Genomic DNA, 25146 nt, shown 5'->3' with positions numbered 1-25146 from the left:
GGGATTACTATCGCAAAAACGGTAGATTACCGTTACTTTCCTATAGGAACGCTGCGTTACTGCGTTACTAAAACCGTGATTTTTTTGCGAGAATGTCTCATGACAGTGACGTAAGCGAGTGCGTTCGTGACAACAGCTGTGTGCAGATCAACAATGGATATTAAATCGATTGTGGGAGAGAGTATGAGCGTGCAGCGTTTAAAGCGTGGAAGTACTGACCTTACTTTGAGTTTGATTCCATAAAAAGTGACAAAAACATTAGTGTCCGTTGTGCGTGGGAAGAAAAATTCTTTTTACAGCGGGAAAAAAACCCCTAAACAAGCACCAAGTGCGCAACGAGGTAATGGGAAATTCACAGAGAAACTCGCGGATTCTTCCACTGACCGCAGCACACCTGCACCAGGGCACACCTCCGCCTACACCACTCCTGCTTTACAGGTGAAAATAGAGCAACAGGACCGCTAGTCTTTGACTTTATTTATTTTCTGCTGTGTTTTACTTGCATCTATTTGAAAGAGTGAGTGTAAACACACAAAATATTTTATTTTATGTGCTGGAATGTGCAGAAAATAAGTTTAAATGTTAAACTAATTTCTTCCAGTCAGAGAATGGTGCATATAATTTAATTTTTACTTGATGCATAAAGTTAAAAGATTAAAACTGATAAAACAAGTTTAAAAAAAAAGAGACTTTTCCATTTGATTACATTTTGTATGATGGATTATGGAGAAAAAGTAGAATTGGGCTGAAAGATCTATCGCTTTATCACCTCTTCAGGTTGTAAATCATGTTTTTTAAGTAACTAAGTAATTAATTACTTTTGAAAATAAGTAATCAGTAAAGTAACGGGATTACTTTTTTGGGGAAGTAATCAGTAATTAGTAACTTGACCAACACTGATGAGCATGCATATAATTTCTCAGGCTTGACCAAAACATTTAAAACGTTTTAGTCAGATAACATCTGGAAAGTCTAGAGAAGTCTTTTGATTTGATTTTATCCCTTGCGGAGCATGTGGCATCCTCCACAATTATATGGATGTACTTTCATTATTTGTTGCCAGTATGCTCAGCTTGAGTTGATGCTCAGGTTATAGTCAGTATTTGTGAGTTAAAATGTTAGAAAGAAATGAGTTGAGCTGTTGCAATGTACAACTTTAATAGCAGTTAAACATCACCTTTCTCTTGTTGTACATTGTTAATAGCTGTTTTGGTAGTAGTCAGTAGGTTATTCACAAAGCACCTTGGACAGATCTTGTTTTGCTTAAATATAGTATATGATCTGGTTGAGGGTACATAGTATTTTTAGTTATGATAACACTGAGATGTTAACATGTTTAGGATCTGTTTTACTTAACGTGACTGGCTTAAATGCTGCAAGCTGTTGCCTCAATAGTACTGTATGAAACATGCTGGAAATGCCACCAATGATGTTAGCATCAAAACAGCTTTAGACAAGGTTTTTATTCATGTGGAACACTGATGCCCACTAATGACTCAGATGGCTTGATCTGAAGTGACATTTTGAAGTGACATTTTAAACTTCAGGGAACATTATGCTCCATGCGCCTGCCTGGTGTTACACCTTTGCCTTCCACCATCACTGCCTGCAAGCGCCCTTGAGCAATGCACCGAATCCCAGCCTGCTGTGGATTTTATCATGGCTGTATCTAAGGAAATGTGTGTCCTCAGCTGGACTCTGTTGATTCAAATGTGGTACTTCACAGTTAACACTGTCGGGTTTATATTAAACTGTAAATATAATATAGGATTACGTCATATCTGAAGAGAACCATCCACTGTAAACCGCAAACAACAGATGAGATGTTGATGTTGAGGAGTTCTTAAGTTCTCAGATTTAGAAAAAAAAAGCAGTGCACTTCAGTAGAGTGAACAGTTTCCACTCTGTTTCTAATCTGGTTTCTAACCACATGATGCTCACATGAACATGCTGGGTGTGAAAACCATCACATCCCCTCAGTCATTTGCCCCTTTTTATTTATGTCAATGTGAAATGCATTTTACTGTTGATGTAAACAGCAAGGCAGTAGACGGAGCAAAATGCACAGTGTTATATGTGCATATATTTGCCCTTACCTGATTACCTAGATTTAATTAACTTCACAGAACAACAACAACAACAACAACCTTTATTTATAGAGCACATTAAAAGCCTAGGCATACCAAAGTGCTTTACAGAAAAACAATAAAATAATACAGTTAAGAGCATTAATATCAAATATAATAAGAACAGCAGACAATGTTCACAGTAGAAAGCCACTAATAAAATGGACTGCAGCACATAGATTATAGCAGACCCAGTGCCGCATGATAGAGAACACCAAGAATGAAGGAATAGTAAAAAGTTAATGCAATAGGTCGCAGTTAACAGTCAGCATTTAACGGGTAGAAAAGGCAAGTTCAAAAAGATAAGTTTTAAGGCGTGCTTTAAAGGAAAAAATAGAATCAGACTCCCGAATGCCAATCGGGAGGCTGTTCCATAACTCAGGTGCAGCAAAGGCAAACGATCGATCGCCTCTAGATTTCAACCGAGATCTGGGCTGAACTAACAATAACTGCGAGGATGACCTTAAAACCCTGGCAGGGACATAAGGGTTTAAAAGTTCCTTAAGATAGGTTGGTGCAGTATTATTGATAATTTTAAAAGTAAGCAGCAAAATTATCAGCCCATCTTTCTGGTGACTCAAAACTGTTGAATAGATTGGTGTTAAGGCATTCATATTCCCAGCAGTGGGATGGGTTGCAGTGGATAGCATGAGTGGGGCTTTTCTGTGAGAAGTTTGGATTTTCTCATGTCTGAGCAGGTTTCTTCTGGGTGCTCTGGTTTCCTACCACAGTCCAAAGTCATTCATGTTAGGTTAAGTGGTATTCTATAATGGTTTTAGGTGTGAACTGCTGCCTGTCTTTATATGTTGGCACTGTAATGGTGACCTGTCCAGGGTGAACTCTGCCTCTGTGCAACCCTATCTGCATAAGAGCATTAAGAGGATGGATGGATGGATGGGAAACAGACACCCTCTCAAATTGACTGGGGCTGAAATTTTCCTTTTTAATAAAGCTTATAGTTGGGGCTGGATCAGGTGACCCTGAATCCTCTATTAGTTACTGTACTGCACTGTACTTTCTCTGTGTTTTTACACCACTTTGCATTTAATTATTACTTATTATTAATTTCTTGCTCTCTTCCACAGTGTGTCTTTTGTTCTGTCTTCCTCCAATCACCCCCGAGGTGGATGCAACTCCCTACGCCTGGTTCTGGTGGAGGTTTTTTTGCTGTTAAAGGGGAGTTTTTCCTTCCCACTGTTGCCAAGTGCTTTCTCATAGGGGTCATCTGATTGTTGGGGTTTTCTCTGCATTATTCAAGGGTCTCTACCTTCCAATATTAAGCACCTTGAGGTGACTCTTGTTGTGATTTGGCGATATATGAATACAACTGAACTGAAATCTCCTGGCACCTCTTTGAGACTGACATTGGTGATTTTAAGTAAGTAGTAGTAGTGGCTATTTCATGGCTAACTATTGGGCTAAATTATTTTGGACATTATTTCTTCACTTGATAATATATTTTTTCATCACTTTGGTTTTTATAACCAAATACTTTCAAAATTGAAAGTAAATTTCATTTACTAATGAAATTTTAAAGACCAGAGGATTTTGAAGCAATCAAGTCACTGGTCACAATACTGCAGAATTTTAACAGATGAAGGCATCAAAGCTCAATAGTAATTTATAATATGAATAATTTGTCCAGGTGCAGGTCAGGCTGTGGTAGCCGGGATTAGTATCAAATCAGGTCAAGAGTAGAAGTTATCACTTAAATTAAGCTCATTTTCAAGTCCAGATTCTTATTCTTCATTTCCTGTACATACACACAGACATCATTATGTTTGCCATAAGCATCCATTACTGGAACATTATAACATTTGCTGATTTTTTATAGGATGCAAGTCGTTTTTTCCCCCATTGCACCACTACAGTGGATTTTATGGTTTCCCACCTCCCGATCCCACTTTAGCCAAAAGCAGTTTTTTTTCGTGTTGGAGAGTTTTTGTATAAACTTTCCTTTTTATTTCAGTTTGGTTCTTTTATAAGTTTCAGCACTCAAGTCTTATTCACAGTGGAACCGTTGTATTTTTAGTGTATATGTGTGAACCGCCCGTTGGTCTTGTTTTTTTGAACTACTGAGTAAAAAAAATCAAAATATTAAGAAAGTTAGCACAACTTATAAAAGTAATATAAGAATTCAAATGTACACATGTGCTTTATTTTTTTTTCTAATGATCATTCTGGCTGTGTGTGTGTGTTTGAGTTAGACTGTGCTTTTCTGTATACAAGAAGGTGGTTTTGTGTGGCTTTGGGTATTTTTATGAACTCATGTGTGTGTATTCGTATGTGCATGTGTGCATCTTTATGAACTGGTGGGTGTGTGAGGACGTGCACGCTTCTGTGAGTGCAGCTTGGTGGACAATCTGTCAGCTCAGGTTAACCTGATGCTGAGTGGCCACACCTCGGGGGTGTGCAGGCCTGCGAGGCAGGCTCTCTCTCATCAGCAGCATTAGGCCGCCGTGTGTGATGGCTGCTGACCCCCGGCGGAGCATTGGCCGTGATGGTCGGCCGGTGTTGGGCACCAATGATGCCAGGTTCTGGGCTCACTTCCTGCCAGGAGCAGCCCTCACTCTCCTGCTGTCAAATAGTAAGTGGCGATGGGAAAGATGGCACTTTGGGTAATATTTGCTGGGCCTCATCAAGGACACCTTGTTACAATGGATTAGAGGGGGGAGTGGGAAATAGTTTGCAGAACACTTTGAGGGAGAATTAAAAGATAATTAAGGCTCATTTAATTTTCGGCCCTAACTTTTGTAGGTTTGGGGATTTTTGGATTTTTAAAAAAGTAGCTTAGCTTAGAAAAAAAGAAGCAGAACTAAAATTATGACCCATTATGGTGTATTATAAACATCATTAAAAGGCCAACTTCCTTCAACTTTGTTCAAATGCCTTTTTTGTAGCTGTGATTAAACCTATAAATAAAGTACTTTAGATAATCTTACTAAACGGCATCACCAGAGATTTTTTTTTTAAAAAAAAGCAACAAATATTGCTTTAAGGTGACTTTACACATGATTCCTTTTATTGGTATCATTCTCTAGCAGCACTGAAGGTTTGCTAGATCGAGCTCAGAGCTATAACCTGTGAATGGAGACGTTTGGCTCCTTGTTGTGTGATGGTCAACAACGGCAGCAGGTGCACCATAGGGAAGAACAACAGGGAAGCAGGGCCACCATCAGGAAATGACCCCTGCCACAGAAACAACAATGAAAAATCCAGGGTTTTGGAGCTTTGAAAATATGAAGTGACAAAGGGTGCCCTTTGTGTGGGAATTGACGTGGCACAAGGCTGACACTGTGCAGCCTCTAGGGGTTGATCTTCCAGTCAGGATCAAATGCCAAAACTAGGTCAGGGGGAAGAGAGAAAAAGAGACAGGGTGGGGGGATTGGTAATATTGAGATATTTAAAAAAAAAAAAAGAAAAAAAGAAAAATGTGTCACATTATTTAAGTTTTCAACAACTTAAACAAAAGAAATTGTAAAGCGTATCAAGTTCGTCTTTATCACCCACTCATCTACCACTGTCAAGCATTTCTACTGTACCAAAAGAAAACATCAGACAGACAACATCAGCAGTCAGTAGACAATCACAGACTTGTGGTTTCATTGTCAGTGCTGGTTTGGTCCTAACTGCTGAAGACACCTGTGGTTGCTACCGCAGGATCTCCACAATCTCGCAAACAGAGGGCAACTGATAATGACACGAGCAACAAATGAACTTTAAAGAGTTGCATAATTCAGATGCTTTGCGGGAAGGTATCCAGTAGCCGTAATGAGCAGCATCTGTCACTGCTAGTGCTGAATATCTCACTTCAGTGCTATTTTGGGACCCTATTAATATGGAACAGAATTGGCATCAGATATTGGGGATGGACCTTACTTGCTTACTCTTAAATTAGATGATTTCTGTTCCTGGAGCGGCCACTTAAGGCTGGCTCCAAAACACAGATGGTATCAAAGATGGAGCAGCTTCCAAGTCTAAAAAGTGAATCTAGCGCAGAACTTGCACCCTTTTTAGTGGCCACCAGTGGATATAGTCTTGTTTGCAGAAAGACTTCTTGTTCTATAGAAGTGTAGGGGAAAACAGCCCTTGAACTCTGTAAATGGTTTCCTGGAAGTCTCATTTCCCGGTTTTAAAACAGGAATCAGTGGGTGATGTCAAGGTTGTTGTGGCCATCTTCTTTATGGTCCATCCTGTGGATTGATCCCTGTGGACCCCCATGTTAAAATATTGAATTTAAGGACTGAAATGAGAATGTTTGACTGCCTTAAAAAGCATTTTGATCCCAGGTTGTGGAAGGAAGCCAGGCAGGCACAGGGAAAATGTGCAGTAAGGCTGCAGCTGCCTGGCAGGTGCAAACCAGGAACTGTATGCCACCTTTATAATATCGATAAAGGTGGCATACAGCGATAATATCACTTACAGTGGCTTGTGGAATATAATTTATCCGATTGACTTCTTGCATCGATGTTCTCTCCCCTTTTGCACAGTCGAGGAGCGTGTCAGGATACATTTCACTGCGTGTTGTACTTGTATAACTATGCATGTGACGAATAAAGAATCTTCAATCTTGAAAAATGCTCGTGAAGTCAGACTGCATGGCTAGGTGCTTGATTTTACAGACTTTTAGAAATGGGACAGAAAACTCCAGAATTAAAAAATTAAGAGTCTGTGTGGCCCAGTCCTTTCTCCATACACTTTATGTTTTTCCTGGTGCTGATTTAATGTACTCATTAGAAAGTGGAGTAAAAACCAAAAACCTCTCCAATCTGCAAAATACTAAAAAGATCAATTTTAAAAATCTCTGTATTTATAGTTATTTTTATTACATTTTTGTCAGCAAACAATAGACATCTTGTATTTAGCCAGTAATCTTTATCAAATTAATTGATATCACAGCAACATAAACCATATTTTCAAACATTTCCACCTTAAAACATGGCTTATAGTCCATATTAAAAAGTCATGCTAACAAGGCAAGAAGACGGCCTCTTTTTTCCTTCCTCTGCATTTCTGCCTACCAGCCATCACTTGCCTGCAAATTTCTCATTCTGGAATGAGGGGATTTAGCATTGTGAGATGAACAGCAGTAGTATTAACAACAACTGGCCTGATATTCCCCTCCAGAGGAACGGGGGTCTGGCTGGTCCAAGCGCACCAGCACACCGACCCTCCCTCTGGCCCATGTTTGTCACAAGCTGACCCTTCCGTTTAATTAATTAAAATTAGCATCTGTCCCCTTGGCATTGACTTGTTACGTCAGATAGAATCAGCTTTTGTACCAGTGGGTCCCCGGGGATGTTGGCCTTAACGAGGCCCAAGATCCTAATTAGACAATGCAAAAGGGGAGGGGGGGGGGGGGGGGGTAAGAGGGAGCTGGACAAGGAGGGCTGGGGAGGGAGGGTCTGAGCAGGGGGGCAGAGAGAGTCCTGCTGGGCTGAGCTGGCCCAAAGGGAAATGAGGTATTTATACACCCGGCACCTACACATGATGGAGCGAGGGAGGCGGAGGAGATGAGCAGCCCTGATTCTTTCGCTGTCTGTTGTACATCCTCTCCCTTTCTCTGTTTACCTTCCTCTGTCTTTGTCCGGTATGTCTCAGCATTTGTCTCTTTCTGCCTCCCACTCACTTGTTCTCACCCCCGTAGTCACAGTAAAACAAGAAATATAGGTACAGACAAGAATCTGCAATCACAGATTCGACAACAAGCCCATCAGTTTCTTGCAAGCCCTCTGATTTACAAAAGAACATTTTTCAAGCAAATATATATAAGGAGATTTTAGAGTTTCATGAGAGCTGGTATGAAGGGAATTAAGATTAAAATGTGAACAAAGGTGTGCAACTTTTGAAACATGAAATAACACAATTTTTACTTTAAAATGAGGCTGTGGAGTGTGAAATAGTTTTTGTTTGGCGCTGTAAGCTTATTTATTTCTGGGCACTTTAACACAGGAGTCTATGGGGACAGTCTCAGTTTAGAAACCAGTCTCGGGTGATCATTAAAGGAATTGCAGTCTTGCCACTTCCTTTTGCAGCCATGCTGCTGAATTTCAGTGAATTTTACAAGGATAAATTTAACCAAAGTCTGAACAAAGCAAATGCCTGAAACACAATATGAATGTGGCCAGACATACATATATATATATATATATATATATATATATATGTATATATAGTTATAAATAAACTAACTTTAAGAACTTCCTTGTGATACGGATACATTCGAAAGACACAGAGCGTGACCTGCTGTCTATAGCTGTTGCTCGTTGCTTGGATTGCTGCCAGCCCCTGTTGTCTAAAACCACAGCCGTATATCTCAGTCTCACTGCACCATCTTAAGCGTCAGGGGCTGGTGGCTCAGCCTGTGTTTTCAAGCTCGTGTCATATCCTGATCCTCTCACTGTCCGGGGGTCGGTGGAGACAGATGCTGGTGCTCGGTGCTGACGAGGGACCAGCCAACATGTCAGACAGGATGTGGGCAGCAACTTGTCCCAGATAGACGTGTGTCAGTAAAATAGTGGGTGACATGGGAGGATGCCCATGTGGTGGGTGATGTTAAAGCTTCCTGAAAGTGTAAGAAGGGGAGGGTGCGAGATGGACGGAAAGTGAGACTGAGAATATATCAGCTTTAATCCACAGCAGGGCTGCAAGCCTGCATAAGATGCACGTACACACACACACACACACACACACACACACACACACACACACACACACACACACACACACACACACACACACACGCACGCACACATATATATATATGTATTTATAGATTCATAAAATTCACCATGATGATTGGCTATCTCTTATCAAACTGTCCATCTTTGCTTTTCTTCTCTCTTTATTCTTCCTTTTCCTCTTCTGTGGTTTGGTTTTATGCACCAACCATGACTCTATTTTAGCTTAAAAAAAGAAAAACGCACCACAATCCAAACTATAAATGCACACGATCACCCCTCCAGCAGCTTGATCAGTGTAAGGTTAAACAGACGGTTAAATTCTACCAATTCTCCGTTCCTCTTCACCATCTACACTGCAGACTTCTCCCACAATTCCACCCAGTGCTTCCTGCAGAAGTTCTCTGATGACTCTGCAATAGTCGGCCTCATCACTGATGGGGACGACAAGGAGTACAGAGGACTGACTCAAGACTTTGTGGACTGGTGCCAGCTGAACTACCTCCAGATCAACGCCAGTAAAACCAAGGAGCTGGTGGTAGACTTCCGCAGGCACAAGCATTCTCCACTGCAACCACTGAACATCCAAGGTATGGACATTGAGGCTGTGGACAGCTACAGGTACCTTGGTGTTCATCTGAACAACAGACTGGACTGGACTCATAACTCAGACGCCCTCTACAGGAAAGGGCAGAGCAGGTTGTACCTGCTGCGGAGACTCAGGTCGTTTGGGGTGGAGGGCCCACTCCTGAAGACCTTCTATGACTCTGTGGTGGCTTCTGCTATCTTTTATGGTGTGGTCTGCTGGGGCGGCAGCATCTCTGCTGGGGACAGGAAGAGACTGAACAGGGTGATCCGAAGGGCCAGCTCTGTTCTAGGATGCCCTCTGGACCCAGTGGAGGTGGTGAGTGACAGGAGAATGGCGGCTAAGCTGTCATCCCTGTTGGACAACGTCTCCCACCCCATGCAGCAGACTGTGACAGCACTGAGCAGCTCCTTCAGTGGGAGACTGCGGCACCCACGGTGTGGGACGGAGAGATTTCGCAGGTCTTTCCTCCCCACTGCTGTCAGACTCCATAATAAAGACTTTAACTGATCAAACACACACATCCACACATGTGCAATAACACTAAGTGCAATAATCCTTTCTGGCATCGTTGTATTTTTACTCAGTTGTATATAGCATTCGTATTCTATTTTTATCTTATTGTATATTTTTATTCTATTTTATTCTACTGTATATAGTATATTATTTTTATTCTATTCTGTACAGCTGTGTACTGTATTTATTCTTATTGTATTCTAATTTTTGCGTCATAACTTTTGCACTGTCCACTTCCTGCTGTGACAAAACAAATTTCCCACGTGTGGGACTAATAAAGGTTATCTTATCTTATCTTATGATCTTCAGTGTTCCCATATTTAGCTCTCATGTCTTTGATTTGAACGATGCAATTATTTATTAAATATTTGTAATGATTGGATGTGTTGCACCAGTTTCAGTTCTGCTTACGTGTGCGCATGTGTATGTCTTTGAGGATCTGTTCATATTGTATCCGTACGCGGCTGTGTGGGGTTGACGGTGGGTGCCTGGGTGGGGTCAGTCTCTTCACCCAGTTTTGCAACTAAGAGGAATGCACCTATTTTAACTGCGTCAAATTGAGGTTGTGTCTCCAAATTATGCCCCTATCACACACATTAAAACACCGCACACACAGCCCATCCCCTGTTTCATCTCCAGTATCATGTTTATGATTTCATTCTTAGTTAGTTTCTTAGTTAGTAGCTTAGATGGGAACTTAAAAATCTTAATAAATAATATGCTTCTTTGAAAACAGGCTGATGTCAAAGGAGGATAAACCAACTCAACCAGATGATGAAAAAATAGGAGATGCTAGGGAGGTGTTGACTGCTGGCTGTTGCTTGGTGTGTGTCTGTGTGTGCGCCTGTCCAGCGTAGCTATGAGGAACTCCTTCAGCCAGTCTCCCTGTTTGTCAGCTGGCAACCATTCTCAATATAAGCTCTCTAATTGCTCAGAAAATTAGAGCTAACAGTGATTCCACTTGACACGGGCTGACATTACGGTGACACCGCAACGCCTTGTGCGCCCCAGCCCTCCCTTCCCCTCACCATCATCCCCCTCCTCCCTTTCTCTATCCCCCCTGCCCAGCACCCTCCTCCCGATGCTGTGCCAGCCCCCACTGACCGGAGCCGTGCCCTCTGTGACCGCTGAGTGCCCCCTGCTTGTTGAAGCTGTCCAAAGCATACAAAGTTCAGTGTGATTTGGTAACGCTTTCTGCCACCTCTCATATGTCATCCCAACCATGATATAGTCCTCTGTATATCATATGAGACCTATGCTATGGATGCTTGTGCTTAAAGACTGCTCAAGTGTAAATACGGCTGTTTGACGTCTCTTGAATGCAACTTTTTAAAAAGTGGGATCTTAAGACCTTGCACAGCACATAAAGTTTTCCCTTTTTCTTTATCTAATGTTGAATATTAATATTAAATGATAGATTTTTCAAACTTTCATGCCAACCGCATGTATGCATATATGAATCTGAGTAAATGCCACGTGGATGGATGTGTTCATATATCTTGGCCCCTGCAGGCCAAGATGTGTCACCTCTTTGTCCTGTCACTGTTAATGTGAGCATGGCCAGCCAGGCGTGGAGCTGCTAGAGATCAGCAGGCGAACCCCTTTGCTACACCCTTCCCCATCCGCCACCCTGCCTTCAGCACCACGATTAAATATCCTTTACTGTCCAGGCATCGCCTCGGGCACTTGGAACTTTTTATTTAATTTCGGGTCAGAACCTGTCCGTCTCTGGTGCTCGGGGTACGATGCATCACAGCGCCAAAGGATGCCCAGTGGGCGCCGTCGTGGTGGAAGAGAGGATCAGCAGTGATAGCTGTGTACGGTAGGCACCTCGCAGGTGTTACACTCGTGGCAAGTCGTAATTTCGCAACAGCAGTCTGTCGCTATAACCTGCAGCATTACCTCTTACAGTAGCACATATATGGTGGGTATAGGGGCAGATTGGTGGTTGCAACATGCAGGTAGGATATGCTTCACTTGTCACGCTGTGTAAGAAGCCCTTCCATTAATATGGCCTTTTTGGTTGCATGACTGTGTGCAAAACGCCACATACACAGTAAACACATGGCTTTGTGGCTGAGACTGTGTGAATGTGAAAATGTTTAAAAAGCTTTAGCAGATGCAGACCTCAGATTTCACCTTGATAAGATTTTATAGATTGAGCCTGTGCCGTAAATAAGGCGATCACGTGTGTCACCAATATTAGTATTGGTAAATGGGTGTAGCGACTCGATTGGGCCTCTTATCAACTGGAGTCATCCCATCTTGTGGCACTTAAATCTGAAAAAGCTGAACCTGCAGCAGCTCATCACTGATATGAGTCTGAGTTAATCAGAGTTTGCTAACAAGTAAAATCTCCCATCAGAGTAACTGAACTATCAGTGTTGAGATTTTTTTTATAGTCAGATAAGGCTCTTGGTGTCTCTTTTTATCTTCCACAAATATATTCCCAACTGGGGACAAACACAAACTGACATCCCTTATTTGAGAATAAGTTGGATTATTCCAAATTGAACATGTAAAATTAAAGAATATTCAATTTCCTTTGATGAAAATTATATACAGACTCATTTCCTCTTACTGTAAGTTTTCTACTTAACCACAAAAACATTGTGGGTGGATCCCCACATGCACTTGCATGCTGATATACTTGTGGTCTGCTTTGCTCAGAGTTAGTCAGTGGAAGCCTCATGACTCAAAGCTTCACTAACTAAGACAGAGACGACCACTCATTATCGGGTCCACATCCAGGCAGAAGAGCCGAGCTGCAGCCCGCTTTGTCATCCTCTGTGTCATGAATACAGAATGGAAATGATTACTTAGAGTGCGAGTCATTAATGGGGCAGTGGCCCTGTCTTTCCCATTTGGCAGTTTTTGTTTCTGTTTCTCCAAATGTGCTGTTTTTCCACCATCCTACGACAAACCTCACAGCTAACTGTTCAGTTCAGAATAGCTTCATCCATTCAAAAAATATATTTCCAATGCATACGAGCAAAGAAATATGCAGTGACTCTTTTTAATAGTGGTTAAATAATCTGATAATCATATTTTTCGTCATTCATTTGTCTGAATCACTCTACAAGTCACATATGTGTGCGGGGTTATCAGTCTGGAAACAACTCTTATTTGTTTTAGAATGAGAAAGCTGTCTGTAAATTAGATAAGAATGGTTTTGTTAGTACTGTGTGGTTTTCATGACATTATCAGCCAAACTAGGGCCAGCCATGCTAGGCACGCAGTTGCTGTTTTCACAATCCATCTTCCTCCATCTCTTTGCTTTCCTATCTCATTCTCACCCTTCCTTTCGAGTATTTCAGATGAAAGGTTCTAAATTTCCTGCTAACCTCCCAGTGCAGTACACTGGTTAAATGTAATGTTTCCCTTATTGCCTCCCATTTAAGAAAGTTTATTTGTAGGTCAGACTAGATCAGAAGGGGAAGATTATGTCAACTGAATGGTGCATTTAAACTTTTAAATTTAGATTTCCCAGCTTGTCACTATACCAGTGACTACCATTCGTGCACGCACTCATGAGCAAGAATACCAAATCAACTATTTGGGGTTATTTTTGCTTAAACTGGATAAAAACACCTATCGTCACCCATGGTCATGGCTCTGGGTGTTTAAAAAAGAATGAGAAGGAGATATAAATTTCCTCTGAAAGGTTTCTGGAAACTCCCCTAACCTTAACCCGCCCTTAAAGTTGAGGAGCTCTGGGATTTGGGAGAGATTCATTGAAAAGAGCCATTTGATGTGGTTTGGACATGTCCTTCCAGGAGGAAGAGAACCTGGGGCAGACCCAGGAAACACTGCAGAAACTACATCCCTTAAATGGCTTGGGAACTCCTAGAAGGGGCAGGAGAGAGGCAAATAGGGGCTTCTCTGCTTAGATTACTGCCGCTGTGACCTGATGGATGGATGATATATAAAACAATCAAATCTATCCATCCAGCCATCCATCTGAATACCTTTCAACCTTCTAAGCAACAAACAGATGTTGATGACATATACTAAAAGAGGATCATGATGCATTTTGTTAGCAGTGTTGATGAAACTGCACTGAAATGGAACCAATAATGTACTTGGCGTCTTTGCCTGTTGTGGCCTCTGGAACTTCATGCTAGTTCAGAAACATTACCCGTACAATACCAGGTCTACTCTGAGAATCTCCACCACTATTTAGGTCAACACAAAAAAATGAAGGAGGCCTCAATTACTGGCTTTAGTAATGATTTAGTAAGTTGATTTGTCAAGGAGGCAAAGGACGGGTAAATCTGCCAAGTTAAATGACAAAAATCATCAAACTCTCCACCCCACAACCTGATTGTTAATATATACTCACCTAATCCTGTTTAGTCCCAGGACCCTCTCCATTGGGTCAACAATATCAGCTATCTGGTGAAAGCTACTGGGGAAAACAGATGTTTGTTGTACATTTTAGCCTTAATTTTCTCCAGTGGCTTACAGTGTAAGCGAGGCTTATAGGCAGTCAGCCAACATTTACTTCATAATGACCGGTGAAAGCAAAAACACGCCTCACTATTGGCTCTTTAATCTTATCCACTGGTAACACGTATCAAGTGTAGACTATGAGCATGATATTCTCGCATGTGGGATCTCATATGAGCCCTCCACTGAACCAAACACAGTTTCTCTTGTTAATTAAAAAATAGACCACTTGAGCTGTCCCCTGACTCTAAAAGTTTTTTGTTTATATTCCACCCAGAGGACCCTTGGCTCTGGCTGTTGGGCGGTCCTGTCACTCATTCAGCCGCAGTGATGGAGGTGTGGCGGAAGAGGAGGTGGTGGCGGTGGTTTCTGGGGATGTGTGATGTGTTGTGACAGCGGGAGCCAGGGCTGGCGGGCGGTCACCATGCGGCACCATATTGCCAGGCTCCCCGGGGATGAGGGATCAGCATGCCAGGCTTGCCAAGAAGTGCTAATAGGCGCAACACGTCTTGCTTTCACACATTAAGGCAAGCGAAGGGTGACAGATCAGAGCTGTGATACTGCCGCCTGAAAAGAAAAAAAAAGGGGCCACGCCACCCGTTTGCCATGCAGTGCAGGCTAATGATGAAAACTCCCCGAGTCGAGCAATATGCCCACCAATCACTCGCTTGATATGTTTGCAGACAGACATACCTCCATCTTGCATGGAGACCAGTGCAGCCTCACTCTTCACCAGTGATGCTCAACTCCATATTGTAACTGACAATAAAGCTACAAGTGTTGAAATGGGATCAACACTTTTCGAAGAAGACATCTACGTTCTCACCCAAAGCAGTCGAGGTCAAGTGGGCTGCTCCGGGCTACAACACCTTTGTCACATTTGTTACCAGAACCCACAGCTTGAATGTACTCTGCTGAGCTGAACATTTCAGTGTGGAAAGGAAATGAGAGCTACTGTGCACCAACTCTTTTTGCTTCCACCTTAGGGACCATATGGTTGATTTGGCAGATTCTCAAGCACCTGCCATTTGTTTGCCTCAAAGATTACTTGGAATGTTGAAATAGCAGAGAAAGTCTCGTTGCTTCAGTCGGAGTAGCTTTCATTTCTTTGGGTTTCATTAAACAATCATTAAAGGCTTTACAGCATGGAAAAAAAGACATTTAAATAGCATATTCAGACTATACTGTGATGCTTTACTCTCCTAGTTAAGCTTCTGCTTTTGGAAACTTGGCACATTTAGCTAACAGTGTAGGCAGAAGAATAAAGTAAACTGGAACAAAATGGAACAGCCTACACAATCTATTATATTAAATGTGTGCAATACTTTAATTCAGCTCATTTTCATGCTTTTAATACACTACATGGCAAAAAGTGTGTAGATGATAGGGGTTCCTTTTGCTTACTTTGGGTTTGGGGCTATTTTTAGGCCTCTTAGATTCAATTAGCAGAAACCTGAATGCTTTTCAACACAGTAGTAGCAGTTGACCTGTCAACATAATGTTGCCCCATGTACAGCAAGTGGTTCTGCTGATGTTAAGGGAACTTGACTGATCTGCACCGAGTCCTGACCTTAACTCCCACTAACACCTTTGGGGTGAACTGAGAAAAAACATGACCCCGGTGATAAGCCTCACTAATGAAGATATGCCAAAGGTGAGTCTGGAAGACATGCTTATATCCACTGTACTTGTTTTGATAATTTCTTTTATGCTAAAGTTGTTTTAACACATGACCTGTGGATAATGTTGGAATACTGTCCCGAGTTGTCAATTTTTACAGGTAGCACCTAGCGGAAGATGGCGGTGCTTCAGACTAGGTGAGGGTGCTGCCTGTGGAGGTTGTGCAGGACATAGAACATATGTGATGCCCTCTGAACTGGTGTGAATTTACAGGGTATTAAGCTGCCGTTTTTATGTATGGGCACACATTACATAGATTTTGTACTGGTGATATGAAAGATTAAAAACTGTTCAGTGGCCAGTCCACCTGATTAAGACATTTGCGTTCTCACACAGTTTCTTTGAGTAATGTCCGGAGAGATTCATGGCAGCAGTCCATGCAGAAAAACAACACTTAAAAACGTATGCAGTTTAATTATCTCTTTTATCAATAAGAATCCAACACCATGGCTTTTTCTTCACATCATCGTCATCACCAGTGTCTTTTGACTGCATAAAAATAGACGTCCTGATGGGGCTGATTGTGTCACTTGATATTGTGAAAAGGGGAAAGGTCTGCACACATTGAGCTCCAAGTAATAATTCAATTCTTAAATCATTTACACAAAAGAGATTTTTTGATTTGTAGGATCTTCCTCAGGCATTTGTCAAAAGAAATTTTTCCTGGATGTGCACACACTTCCTCTTTTCTCTGAAGTCATGGGGCGTAGTAGTAGTAGACTCACACATATCGGTTTTTCCTGTTTTTTACATTAAGAGAACAAGAAGATGGAAACATTTTTCAAACATTATAATTAGTTCCTTTTTACCCCTTTCTTTTTTCTTGGAGTGATTTGAGTGCAGTGTGCATTTAAAAGGCTATTTTTTTCTGTGTTAGTGGGACAAAGATGAACTTAGCTGTACTACGTACCAGACACCTGGGCAGATACCCTGATGGAGAGCTGCCTGTTCTTGATCAAATATTAAAGCAGAAGGTGGTGCTGAGAGTAAAAGCTAGTACTGTGTGGGATACATTCATTCTGATACTGACCACAAATATCCTCTAACATCCATTACTTATAATGTGTCATTGATAAGAACATGCATTCATATATGCACTATATTAAGATACTGCACGAAGCTCAGTGTATCACACAGCAGGGTAGAGGAAGTCCCTGGCTTAACAGGCCGTTGTGAATGCAAAATTATAAACATAACGTGAATAATTTATGGAGACCGTGGCTCACCTCTTTGTCACCCCAAAGGTTTGTAGCAGCACCAATCTGTGCTCCAGGATAGGTCACATGACTGGTCAAAGTCTTATCCTCAACAGAATTTCTGTATGTGTTCTATATAATGTTTACCTGCAAATGCAACATGAACAAGCAATGTTTTATTAATGCTTAATATAGTAGATTGTATAACCAGTGGCATGTAGACAAGCCTGCTGAAATTTAAAGAGGTTGGTTTTTTGTTTGGGGATCATTTCGTATTACAGAGATCCTTCGAGGTGGGAAACCGACAATTTGGAAAAGAAAAAAGAAAGTACAGGATAAATCCTCCTCCTCAGTTGTGTTCTTAAAGCATGGGATTTTATTGAATGCTTGTGCATGACAAGGAAAGTACTTTCCATTCATCCACAGTTCATGTCATATTGTGATATAAGTGCACAAAGAGACCATGGAAGCACTACTTTTGCTGCAGCCTTTATGTCAGAATAAACTCAATTTGTGCAATTGAATACAAACATGCTCACAGTGCTCACAAAGGGAATAGCATTTGGCTTTTCCTTTAATTTACACCCTCACTGTCTCTAAGGCCAGTGTAGGACAGTTAGTGAAAAAGACTCTCCTCCTCTTTATCTCTTTAGCACCATTCATTAAACCTTCCTACTGGGGATAACATATTTCACTCTCCCCTCTTCTATCTTTCTCTTTGTTATTCCACCATAACACCTTGACAAATAAACTTGACTGGCAATGTGTTTGACTTGTCTGTGAACTCCGCCATTCATCCATCCATCCATGCTTCCCTCTTCCCTCCCCCCATTGACGCCTAGAGTCCCTGGAGCCATGCTATGCTTGCTGAAGCGCTGTGTTGTGAGCGAGTGCGCTGCCTGCCATCAATATGGGTGAGTTACAGAGGTCAGCGGTTCAAATGCAGTTCACTGCTTCACGCCGGCACTAGCTGTGCCTCTACCCGTGCATATTATGTGTGCTGGAGTGTTGGAGTGTGTAAGCATGAGTGCTGGGATGCATATATGTGGATGTGTCCTCGTCCCTGCATTAATATTCTGTATGTATGTTTGCGTGTCATTGGACCGTGTCGATGTCTTGGCTCGTGTGTTTACACAGCACGGAGGGTTTCGATCTTTGTCCTGGGCTCCCTGCCAGCCGGTATAATGAACATGTTGCCACTGGGGGCATGTGGAACACAAGCGCATTATTGCCTCTTGAATAGCAGGTGGTAAATCTGTCTCTGATCAGCTGTATCACTGAACATCTCAGTCACTGAGAGGCAAATGCCACAAAGATCTATGGAGTGGTAGCAGTCATACTGCATTGGCTCAGAGAGTATTTGTAAGGTTTGCTCATATTCAAAATCCAAATTGTGGAAGCATATTCCAGTTTGGATTCAGGAGACAGATATTCTCTCCACTGTTACGATCAGACTGAAAACTTTCCTTTTTGATAATGCATATAGTTAAGGTTGGATCAGGTGACCCTGAATCCTTCCTTAGTTATGCTACAGTAGGTCTGGGCTGCTGGAGGCTTTCCCATGATGCACTGAGTGCACTTACTTTTTTCACTCACTATGTTTATACACCACTCTGCATTTTAATCATTAGTTCCCAAAAAGCTGATTCTGTTCATCTGGATGTAATGATTTCAGTGTGAGAAACATTTCATCAGGTTTCCTTATAACAGTACATACAAGGCTTTCTCTGGCTCTCTTCCACAGCGTGTCTTTTGTCCCATCTTCCTGCACTGACCCCATTCAGTCGTGGCAAATGCTCCTGAACCTGCCTGGACCGTTCTTCCTGTTAAAAGTGAGTTTTTCCTTCCCACTGTTGCCAAGTGCCAGGTGTTGTTTGATTGTTGGGGTTTTCTCTGCATTATTGTATTATCTTACCTTACGATACAAAGTGCACTGCAGTGACTGATGTTGTGACATGGTTACTATATTAACCATATTAATAAAACTGAATTCAGCTGATTGTAAGAAAATGCCTTTTACACACAGTGACAGATAAGAAACTGCCTTTCTGCCTTGTTTCCTATATATAGACTTACAGTTGTGGGTACTTATATAAGAAATGGCCAGAGAGTCAAATAATATCAGTGTGTGTGTACAGTAATGATGGATTGCATTTATATAGCACTTTTCCCTCACATTCACACACTGGTGGAGGCAAGCTACAGTTGTAGCCACAGCTGCCCTGGGGCAGACTGACAGAAGCGAGGCTACCATATCGCACCATCGGCCCCTCTGGCCAACACCAGTAGGCGGTAGGGTAAAGTGTCTTGCCCAAGGACACAACTTCCCAACCCCCTGAGCCACGGTCGCCCCGAGTAATCCCAGTAAGCCAAAACCTCAGGATTCAGAGTCCTCTACATGGTCAGTATCACAAAGGTTTTCTTATCTTTTCTTGGCAGGGAACGATTTTGATCACAGGCACACAACTGTGAATGCCAAAGCTCCGCTCACCTGCTGTTAAAACCCTCTCTTTGGGAGGGGCAACCAATCAGAAGAAAGTTAGCCTAAAGAGAGAAGCAACTTTTAGAAAGCTGAGGGCACCAAGTCAGTTTAATATACTTTGAACTATAAATCACACAAAGATACCGTACTAGAGTACAAGAATAATAACAGAAAGAGGAAAATGAGCGTAAAGCCCACTTTAAGGTTAAAACTGTTACCAAAAACAGTACACTACATACTATAAATCATGAAACAGCTACGAAACAGCTGTGTAGAACCAATTGGCTCATACAGCAATACATTTTCTCTCTTATCAGTTCTTCTCCTTCACCCTTCCTGTAAACACCTACTTTTCTGTTTTTACAGTCACCTTCATGTACTTTCTTGCTGATTGATTTTTTCAGTTCTTAGCCAAAACCAAAACTGTGATTTTATGTGCCTCGTGAATACTTCCTGTTAACAAGGAAACAGTGACTCCTGCACTGCTGAACAGACTGTGTCAATCAAAATGCTCTTTGAGGATCAGAGAGTTACAAACCAGAACCCAGCGCTGCAATATAGGTCAGTTTTGGGGCCCACCCTTCCTGTGTATTATATATATATATATAAAAGGTCAGATGCAAAATAAATAACCACATAAAATAATAATAATTAAAAGAAGTTGAGACTGCTTGTGGAAAGTAAACTGTCTATGGTTGATTAAAGACATTTGGACAGTGGGGACTACTTTTGCATCAGATAGTGTGGATATATTTGTAACATGACAGCTGTTTCAAAGATATTCTGGATTATAGACAAACTCAAAAAAAGTAAAAGTAAAAAAAACAAACCAAATAAGGACATTTTAGAACTATGAAGACATGTTCATGTGGACATTGTTGCTAAAAGATTTTCTTCTTGACACTTGTGGATAATTTTGCATTTTAAATCAAGAGTATATTTAATTTAGACATGATCTGATTAAAATTAAAATCCAGAAAGTGTAACCATAAAGTTAACAGAAGATGGGACAAAACTCACAAACTACCTTCTTGCGTTTTGATAAATCTTTCCTAGAAGTGTCTCTGTGTCTCTAATCATCCACTGCTCTTCAAGACAGTAAACTGAGTTTGTTCCTGCTTTTCTTTTCAGCTCATGTAAAGACAAGCTGTGACTGTTTCCCCATGCTTTGGTGGAAAATGAGGTAGGATAAAGCTCTGTGGTTTGTGTGGTTTGTGTGGCCATCTAGTGGACTTGTAACACACTTCCCATATGGATACAAATGCACTGGATTTTCCTTGCTTGGAAAGTTACTGTCAACTCACTTTCAATGAGTCAAAGCTCTTAATGTGAAATGAAAAGTTTTCACTTTCTGTGCAAAACCCCAAATGCTGAAATTCACACAATACACAGTGTTTGAACATGAACACAGATGTGTAGCATAGCTGGTCTGGCTGAACCCACTGTGGATTTACTGTAAAAGTACAATGTTTACAAGAATTTGGCCTCTTTGGGCTTGTACCAAATATGCAAAAATAGTAGGTGAGGGAAATTGGAAACCTCAGTGACTGTCAGCGTTTTCGACTCCCACACAACTCGAGCGCTTTCTAATGCAAGTGTTAAAAACTACCCAGCAGCTGAAAACAAATGCCCGGTGTTCAGAGTGCCTTCAGGTTTGTTGTGTGATGTAGGAAAACCCGTGCACCTGTTATACTGCATCATTATGTCAACATCTTCTGGTGTGTTGCTGCTATTAAAAAGTATGCAAAAGCCCGCTGTGCAGACACAAAACTTTTGTGTTTTATGTTTTCCAGACCTGATATTTTTAGCACTTCTCTTGATTGTACGGTTTAGAATCCATATGATTGCATTTAAAGGTGACCTATCATTCTTTTCCTGAGTCTAAAGGTGAGGCTGCAGAGTTGTACTTGGTTTCAGACACTTTTTCTTCTTTTGAATCTGTGTGATGTCAGAGAGAATGGATACCCCTAACACCATCATCATAATTTAGCTGACCACAGAAGTCCACCCACGTACTACCACCCGGTGCTTACACAGGGAAGCTGGTTAAAAGAAGATTTTCAGACAGTGGATTGACCGAAGGGCTTCACCAACGTCCAGTATAAGATACAATTATTTTGAACTGTGAGTCATACAAAGCTACACTAGCAGAGCCCCAGAAAAAAAATAGCAGGAAATGAGCACATGAGATAAATTTAAACCAGGTTTATTTTTCAGTCCAGAAAATGTCACCTCTGACATCAAAGGCGCTGGATACCTAAGCTGCCAGTATGAGATCATCGCAAGCTATCAAACTACCAACAAAGCCTTCATTTATTGCTACTGAATCATTTTCTTTTTCATATAACCCTGTTAGGAAGATGGGGTCAAAGTGCAATTTGAGTTTCAGGTCTAACCCTGCTCACAGGTCCAGCAGCTTCAGCACAGTTAACCTCTTTACCTAAAGCCAAATTCAGCAAAGTATTGAAAAAGAAAAGGCTTCTAAGAATCATGTGTCTCTCTCTGTAATGCGTATATGTATAGATCTATGAGAGGCATGCGTGCATGTCGGTGTGTATTTAAACTATCTTGAGGTGTGCTCTTGTTTGAGAGCGTCTAAGTACAAAGAGAAGTTGTTGTGTTTTTTATCAGTGAACAGAAAGCGCAGCTTTTCATCGCTTATTGACAAAGTTCGTGTGGTTTTTCTCTGTTACTTCTCTCTGCAGGCCTGCTGCATATATAGCTTCTCAGAGTTTAACAGAGTTTGTGGTTTTGTGGCCCGGATGGGTGGGTGCATTTTTCTTTTTCCTGAGGTAGTCTAAGCATTGAGGTTAGCGGCGCAGAGCAAAAGACGTAGGAAACAAACTTGGTAAGAGAGCTGGCGGCTGAAGGATGGAGGCTATGATTTAAAGTAAACAAAACGACCTCCAGTGTTTTCATATCTTAAAAGCGTCGACGTTTTCTGCGTCAGAAGCGCTTCCAGTAAACAGATTGATCTGTTTTAAAGTAATGACGCCTGACGTGCAGATAAACTCTTGAAAAGTCGCTGCTACTGATTTTCTGGGTTAATAAAAACGTATTCATGGTTTCCTTAACAAAATTCTGTTCTGGCATTTGTGAAAAACTGACATCAGTTATCAGTAAATAGCTCTCAGCCTCCCTCCCGTAACATTAAACCCGTAACATAAAAATATTTGCCTAAATATTTATAAAGGCTGTAGTTACATGACTGGACATGTATATTTTGTGATGTTTTCTAACACATCAGTTGCTTCAACTTCATCCTCTTTTAAAACATATAATTAAGAACGATTAGATGTATCTCAGTGACTCATAGCAAACACAATTTATCAGCTGTCATCACATTAAGAGACAGAACTGTTTGAGGTCTCTGTCAGTGTATTTCTTTTTAAGTTGATCCTCTGCAGCGTGTCGTACCCACAACATCAGAGAGGTCTTACACGGTGATGAAGGTGCGATGTATTTTCGCAATGATCTCGGCTCACTCTGTAGCAAAAACAGCTTCTCTGCTGACTGAAACTAACAGCATAATTTCTGCTCTCAAGGACTCGTCAAGCACAACAACAGCACAGCTTATGTTTGTGTTTATGCACCTTTTGCATGTTTCAAGGATATAAAATCATTACAGCGTGCATCACGGGCACAACATGCACCAAGAGGTGAACGCGGTCTTTCATGCTCAGTAGGTTTGCGTTATTCTAAAACAAATATTCATGCTTCCTTTTACATACTTGTTGGAAATCTGTGTTCTATTGCAAGAAATTAAAGCTTTAAATACTAATTTCTATTCTAGTTTAGCTGCATTCTTATGTAAAGCCATAATTTACACTTTTGTGTCTACATTTTAACTGCTTTTTACACAGAAAACAGTTATTTTATCATAGTTTTAAATTCCAGAGCAGTATTTGCACCTCTGAAGGTTTTTCTGTATCGCAGAAAAACATGCAGTTTATCTTCACAACACCTGTAGCTCCAATGTGCAACTGGAGCTCTAAAATTAATACTGGTCAACGAAAACAGGATGTGAAATGGAGCTGAGGAAATGACATCACGGTGCGAGCATAAAGAAGCACGATCACACTTCATTTCAGTGCAAGTTTCAGTTTATTTAGTGGAATATTTACAAACAGAGAGATTGAGATGGAGAAAGAAAAGCGGTCTCTTTGTGTGGCTCTGTGGTTGTTTTCTTTGTGTTCATTAAACTTGTTGAATGCCAGCAGTGTTGCTCCACCACACATTACTTAAACACATAAATATTAGTTCTCATTAGTGTTGCGGAGAGTTCATTAGTGCCGAGGTCTCCATGTGCAATGAAGGTTTCGCATTTAGACAGCCTGACTCACATAGTTACTCATGGGCAAGTGGAGCTACACGAGAACAGAAAACTGACTTGATTTCAGCTGCAGCTCTTTGCTGGACCTAGCTATGTGTCTCCTGAGTAAATCTGAAAGAAATTTAGACTGAGATTTCATGACAAAGAAATCTATTTAATCTTTAATGCTGGCAAAGCTGATCTTTTTGTCTGTCTTTGTTAGTCTCCTGAGTAAACCAAAGGAGCCAGTTTGCTGTTAAAACACGAGAAATAAGAAGAAAGCGCTATGATTTTAGCTTTTGACGTTGACTTTTTAAACCATGGCAGCTGGTGGAAACAAAAACCAGAAATTAAACATTTAAAACCCTGAACCAGCGATCCTAAACTTCACTCGGTGGGCCTCGGGGCGGCTCGTACACGCGCGAATGTGTTGTTGTGTGAACATCCGTGTGCATCGCATTGTGAACTCATGCAGGGTGTGATCATTCTGCACCGCTGCTGCTGGCCAAAACGTTTGTGGTTGAGCACAAGACAGCATGAACCACAGTGCAGCATCTTCCCATACATGACATGAACTACCTGCCAAGCAAACCCTCAGTTTTTGAAACGACAGGAAATTATTTTCTTTGGTTCTGAGCCAACATAGGTCCTCAGTCGTAAGAAAAAGTACACATCTTAGTGATTTAATCATGTTTTAACTAAAAGGGGACATATTATGCTATTTTGGACTCTACTGGAGTAACATTGCATGATTGACCCTTCATTAAAATTCACTTTATACTGGACTTCTATCTGAAACGATGCCATTACATCCTGTCCTGCACACTTTAAAGCAGCTTTCTGTTGATTGGCTGCCCCTCAAAAACTAAAGGTGCCTTGCTGAAATGCCTGAGCTTTCGGCTCGAAGGGATTTCTTGTACCTACACAGACCTCATTATTTGAAACTTTGGTCACGTTTAAAGATGAACATCCACTATCCCATAAAAAAAAGGATAAGCATAATAGGTCCCCTTTACATTAAAGTTTATCATGTACTACTGTACTGGTTTGCAGTTTTCTACTGCTGCACAAATACTTTATGATGCAACGTCGCATCATCTTCCTCCACAAAGACAAACA

Source organism: Diplotaxodon limnothrissa, linkage group LG8, assembly GCF_057381915.1.
Source record: "Diplotaxodon limnothrissa isolate DT_005_m linkage group LG8, D_limnothrissa_male_GT1.1, whole genome shotgun sequence".
Lineage (NCBI taxonomy): Eukaryota > Metazoa > Chordata > Actinopteri > Cichliformes > Cichlidae > Diplotaxodon > Diplotaxodon limnothrissa.
Note: the sequence above shows the minus strand (reverse complement) of the source record.